Source organism: Mus caroli, chromosome 14, assembly GCF_900094665.2.
Source record: "Mus caroli chromosome 14, CAROLI_EIJ_v1.1, whole genome shotgun sequence".
Classification (NCBI taxonomy): Eukaryota; Metazoa; Chordata; class Mammalia; order Rodentia; family Muridae; genus Mus; species Mus caroli.
This window is the reverse complement of record NC_034583.1, coordinates 46,431,513-46,437,512: the sequence shown is the minus strand read 5'-3', so window position 1 is coordinate 46,437,512 and position 6,000 is coordinate 46,431,513.

The following is a 6,000-nucleotide window of genomic DNA, read 5'->3' as shown; positions in this document are numbered from 1 at the left end:
TCTTCTTCTTCTTCTTCTTCTTCTTCTTCTTCTTCTTCTTCTTCTTCTTCTTCTTCTTCTTCTTCTTCTTCTTCTTCTCCTCCTCCTCCTCCTCCTCCTCCTCCTCCTCCTCCTTCTTCTTCTCCTCTCTCTCCCTCTCTCTTTCCCTACATTTCTCTCAACTCCCCTCCACATGCCCTGAATAAACTCTATTCTATACTATACTGTCTGTGGCTGGTCCCTCAGGGAGAAGGGATGCCCCAGCATGGGCCCGCAGAGGAACCCCCTTCCCCCACACCTTGCTGCACCTCCACCAATCATATCCCTGGCCTCTCTTATCTTTTTATGAAACACAACACTGTTGCTCAAGAAGCACAGTTATCCAAAGTACACAGTGCCAGCTGCGGGCTCACAGGCTGCTCCTGCATTGATGACTATATCAGAATCATAGAACCTTTGATTGACTGTCGGCTAAAGGCCGCTTTAGAACTTCCACAACAAAGAAGAGATGCAAGATGGGTCTTTGGTGTAAGTCAGAGCTCAAAGAAAAGCGACCGGATACATTCTTAGCATGACAAGTGTAATGGTTCAGAGCCGGCCTTTCAAAAGCCATGGTTACCGATCACGACGTCACTGATACTGTTGTGACAGGAGAAAGCCCTAGTAGGCTATAGTAAGTTTCCTGGTAGCCTAGGGCCCACGGTTGCTTCTACTTTAGGCAGAGACTGCCTAAGTGACCCCAGGAGAAGGAAAGTCCATGGGTAAATAGGAATTGCTAGAAGAAGTGGGTACTGAGCCAGGTGGAGGTGGGACGCAGAGGCAGGCAGATCTCTGCGAGTTCGAGGCCAGCCTGGTCCACAGAGTGAGTTCCAGGACAGTAAGGGCTACACAGAGAAACCCTGTCTGGAAAAAAAACAAAAACAGAAAAGAAAAAAGAAGTGAATATTGCCAGTGTCCTCTTATCCCTTTTGGCCTGGTTGATTCTCTTCTAAAAATGTATTTTGAGTCTTTGGGGGGGAGGGGGGGGCGGTTGTTTCTGTTGTTTGGGTTTTTGTTGGTTGGGTAACTGTTTGTTTTTGTTTTTTGTTTTTGAGACAGGTCTTGGAATGCAGCCCAAAGTGTTTTCACTGTGCACCCAGATTGTTTTATCCTTTCGTCTGTTTCAATAACATTGATTGATTCATTTGTGTGTTCAGGTGTTTGTGTGGTGACAGGTGCCAGAGCACACGTGTGAAGATCAGAGGGCAACCTGCACCTTCTCTCCTTCTCCCACGTGGGTCCCAGCAATCAAGCCCACGCTTGTCTGCAAGCACTTTTATCTGATGAGCCATCTCACAGGCCCTGGCTGGCTTGGTTCTGAATAGAACTCCAAATTGACCAGGTTGGCCTTACACTCACTCGAGAGCAGAGACTGTCTTTGAACCCTGATCCTCCTGTTTCTACCTCCTGAGAACAGGTATTCCGGGTGTGTGGCATGACATTAAGCTGGTTGGTTCTTTTCTCAGATCCGATTGTCCTCGAGCCTTTGGATCTCTGACAACTGCTCATATGCAGGTGACTTGAAGAGATCATTCTGGGATTGTTGTGACATGAGAAGCGCCTCCAAAAATTATAAACATCTTTTAGTTTTGTTTACTCTAGTTAAAAATTACCTCATATCCTACGTGGTAGCATATGTCTGTAGTGTCAGCTACTTTGGAGGCTGATCCAAGACAATCTCTTAAGCCAGGAATTCAAGACCAGCCTGGGTAATATGATGAGACCCCAGCTGGAAACAAACCAATGAACAATCAGGTGCAGATGGTGACTTTGAACCGCTAACCACGGCTTCCTCTGCAATGAGATGGGTCAGTGGAAGGACTTCACCTCTCTTGCAGTACAGAAATCCACTCATCTTTTTTCTTTTTTAAAGGCTTATTTATTTAATGTATATGACTGCATTGTAGCTGTCTTCAGATATACCAGAAGGAGGCATCCGATCCCATTACAGATGGTTGTAAGCCACCATGTGGTTGCTGGGATTTGAACTCTGGACCTTTGGAAGAGCAGTCGGGTGCTCTTACCCACTGAGCCATCTCACCAGCCCCTGCTTTCATATTTTGAGAAAAAGGAACAAAGGGGTGAAGGAAGGAGGGAGGGAGAGAAAGAAGAGGAAGAGATTCAAGGGAAAGGCACAGAGGAGACGCAGGCAGGATGTGCCCTCTCTGCCATGCTCTCCCTGAGTGAGGTCCAGAGAATCCCATCTCTGTCCTATCAGCAGCACGCAGTGTCACAGGGACAGCAGCTGCTCCCCGCCTTTGGTACCTTACTCATCATCCACTTATTCTCTTCAGACTTGTCAGAGGCAGAAGAGCTCCAGATGAAATACATGCAATAGCTCTTGTCTACTATAAAATAATCCTGAAAACAATGAGCTAAAGGCAAGAGGGAGGCCACAGGGAAAACACAGAAGGAGAAAATGGGGCAAAAAGACAACGGTTGTTTCTAGTGAAACTCGGCAAGTCCCTCCCCCCCACCAAAAAATTAACGTGGAGTCTAAGGCTCCCTGTCTAATCTCATGGGATCTAGTCCTCTAGAGCTTAGGCCACAGACTGACACAGAAGTCTGGGTCTCTCTTCTCTCTTTTCTCTCTTTCCCTCCCTCCAGAATGCTCACAGCACTGGCCAGCAGCTGGGGCTGTGTAACCTGGAAGTCCAGTCCTCTGAAGACCCCTCGGCAAGCTCCCCTGCCAGGAGCCCTCCCGTCTGCCCCACCGTCCAGCATGGCTGCTTCTGCTTCTCTGTTTCTACGATTATGTTGCTACTCAAAACTGTGACCACATTGAAGATGTGTTTATTTATTGACAGGAGAACTCAGGGCAGGTCTTGGCTTCTAACCCTCTTCATATCAGGGGGTGTTCCACAACCACAGTGTGTGTATGGGGGTTGCTCAGTGACCTTCCAACCCCTTCCCACCATCTTTCCACAGGCTTCTCTAGTGACACCACCCAGAAGCCAGAACGACCTTGCTTAGCAGATGATCACGCAGACAGGACCATCTAATTCTAGCCAAGGGCATGGGGGACGGGACACAGCCCAGGGGCCTGTGGCCTCTCAGTCGAGAGGACTCAGGGCTAATAATAGGAGGGAGATTAGGAAAGGATTTGAAGTGCATTGTTATCTCACAGGAATGGCCTTCAAGAGCCCGTCCCAAGTTTTCCCAAGAGCTGTGCCACCCCCTCTGTTGTGTGGCTGAGGAGACACTGTCATTTCACCTTATCTGCTCCACCCCCATCAGTTCCTCACCCCACCCCAAGTTTCCTGAACCCACTTCTCTTCCTCGATACACTTCCTTCCACTACTTCCCACAAGTCTTTCCGCCCCTGGAGCCCTCGGTTTCGAGGTCTAGCCAGTCCTGGCTCCTCCGTTCCACCTTTTCTCCTCCCAGGAACATCACTGTTCCAGTTGGGGCTGGAGATATTGGTTTTCCAGGCTTGGGCCCTTTGTCTCCCTCCCTAACACCCTTGTGCTGACTTTGCGCCCACTCATCCCCTACTCTCTGCCTTCTCTCACAGCAGAGTTGGGCAAACACAGGCAACAGAGGCTGAGGTGGGGCTAACAAGCTACAGTTCTAGTAATCAGTGCCGTGGCACGAGGCACAGGAACACCTCCGAGAACAAGACTGGGGCCAGGCTATGGCGGCACCTCCTGGAGCCCAGCCATGGCTATTATTAGGAACCTAGCACCACAAAAGGGCCTTTGCTTTGTTTCATTCCACCCCCGCAGAGTTGCTCTTGGCAGCTAAGACTGTAATCTCAGAGACATGGGGCCCAGCACGGGCCCCTTGCACAAGCCTAACCTCTGCCCTGGTACTGCCCTTGGGCAAGGTCACCATCCCCATGACACACAGCAACCATCTGACATTCTACAGTCTTGCCCCGTTCAGATACTATCTTAGAGCTCAGTTGGGCCTGCCTCTGACAGCCCCACCCTTGCAACTTTGCAGAAGGCCTCTCTGTTCCTCTCTCCCACTCTCCAAAAACAAAACAAAACAAAAGCCTGAACCCACCAACCACACTCTCCTGCTCGCCACTCTCCATGATCAGAAAGGATGAGCTCTTCCAGTTAGTTTCAAGTCCTTTTATAAAGCCTCATCTCTTCAGACTTAGGGAGTTTGTCCAGCTTTCTGTTTCTGTCCACAGACCCCAGAGGTAATCTGCCTGCAGCCCCTGAAAAGCATCCCAGGAAGAAAGCAGCAGCCAGACCCTGACGTCCCTTCTTCCAAATGTGACTTGGGAGCCTCAGATCAGGGGGGTGATCTTATTACCTTTTCCCATACCCAGGAAAGTCTGTGTGTGTGTGTGTGTGTGTGTGTGTGTGTGTGTGTGTGTGTGTCTATTGGCTGACTTAATCTGTTTCTAATCCCTGTTCCAAAGTTTCAACATTCAGTGTTGGGCTACAAGTATGTGCAGCACCGGACATTGTACCAAGTTCTTAAAGAACAGCAAGGGCCCAGCCCAGAGATCAGAAAGTCATCCCAGGATAGGATGGGCCTCTAGAGAAATGGTTCTCGGCCTGTGGGTCACGACTCCTTTGACAAATCTCTATCTCCAAAAATATGTGTGTTACAATTCATAACAGTAGCAACATTACAGTTAGGAAGTAGCAACCCAAATCATTTTATGGTTGTCGGTCACCACGACAGGAGCAAGTGTATGAAAGGGTCTTTGGGAAGGTTGGGAATCACTGCTCTAGGGCACTTCTGGCTTCAAACATTGTTTTTCTAGGATAAATCATAGACCCTGAAGCACAAGCAAAGGCTCGCGCCCAGTCTAAGCATGGCTTGTTTCCCAGTCCTCTACGGACCTCCCATTTTATCTTGAGACCTTTGGAGGCTGACAGAGTCAGGCCAATCAGTGAGAGCCCAAGATGGAGGGGAAGGGAGTGGAGGGGGCTACTGCAAACTCTGCTCCAAGCTGCCTCCATGCATCTGTCTGTGAAGGGGAGGAAGGAGCCAATGAGCCCCGCAACTGCGCACCTGCGAGTCCATCTCAAAGTGTCTGAGCGTTTACACGCCACCCTCCTGAGTTCCAGAAAGAGAGCTGGAAATAAGAAAACGGTGCCAGAGAAGCCAAAAGGAAACAGTGAGCAAACCAAGGACATCCTTTAACACCCCTGCTCCACGTGCTCAGGGCTGCCTTATCTTAAAAAACAAAATAAACCGTGCTATCTGACCCACTTCCTGGCTCATTCATTCCGTTGCCAGATCACTGCCCTGGAAGCTGGAACCCCCGCTGCCTGCACTTCCTATCCCATTCCTTTAACTTCCATCTACTTGGCTTATCCAGCTCTGTCCTTATTCTTGATTAAACCCCAGCACCCTGGCGCTGCCCTGGGGCTCTTTGGAAGCTGCTTCCTGCACAGCCACCCAAGCTCTCTTCTCCTGTCACTCTGCCTTTCTTTGGAATCTGACACTACCAGCCACCTGCTCCTCTTGAAAGACTTCTGGGATTTCTAGGAAACGAGTCTCGCCTTATTCTCTTTGGCTCCTAATTCTTTCTCACTTCCTAATTTTTAGCATGTGTGGTGGATGTGTGTGTGCCCATGCATGATGTGTGTATCTCTTGTGTCACAGGGCACACGTGGGGGTCAGGGCATAGCTTGTCAGGATTGGTTCCCTCCTTCCACATAGGTCTGAGGCAAGGTTTCTCTGTTCCATGAACTTTTTGGCTTCCCGAATATTCTCCTGTCTTCACCTCTTATTTAGCCACAGGAGTGCTGGGGTTACAGATGCTTGCTGCCACATCCAGAATTTTATTATTAAAAATATATATTGGGCTGGCGAGTTGGCTCGGTCCTGAGTTCAAATCCCAGCAACCACATAGTGGCTTGCAACCATCCATAATGAGATCTTCTTCTGGAATGTCTGAAGACAGTGTACTTACATATAATAAATAAATAAATCTTTAAAAAATATATATTTTTATGCTAAGAGTGTGTGTGTGTGAGTGTGTGTGTGTGTGTGTGTGTGTGTGTGGTCTCT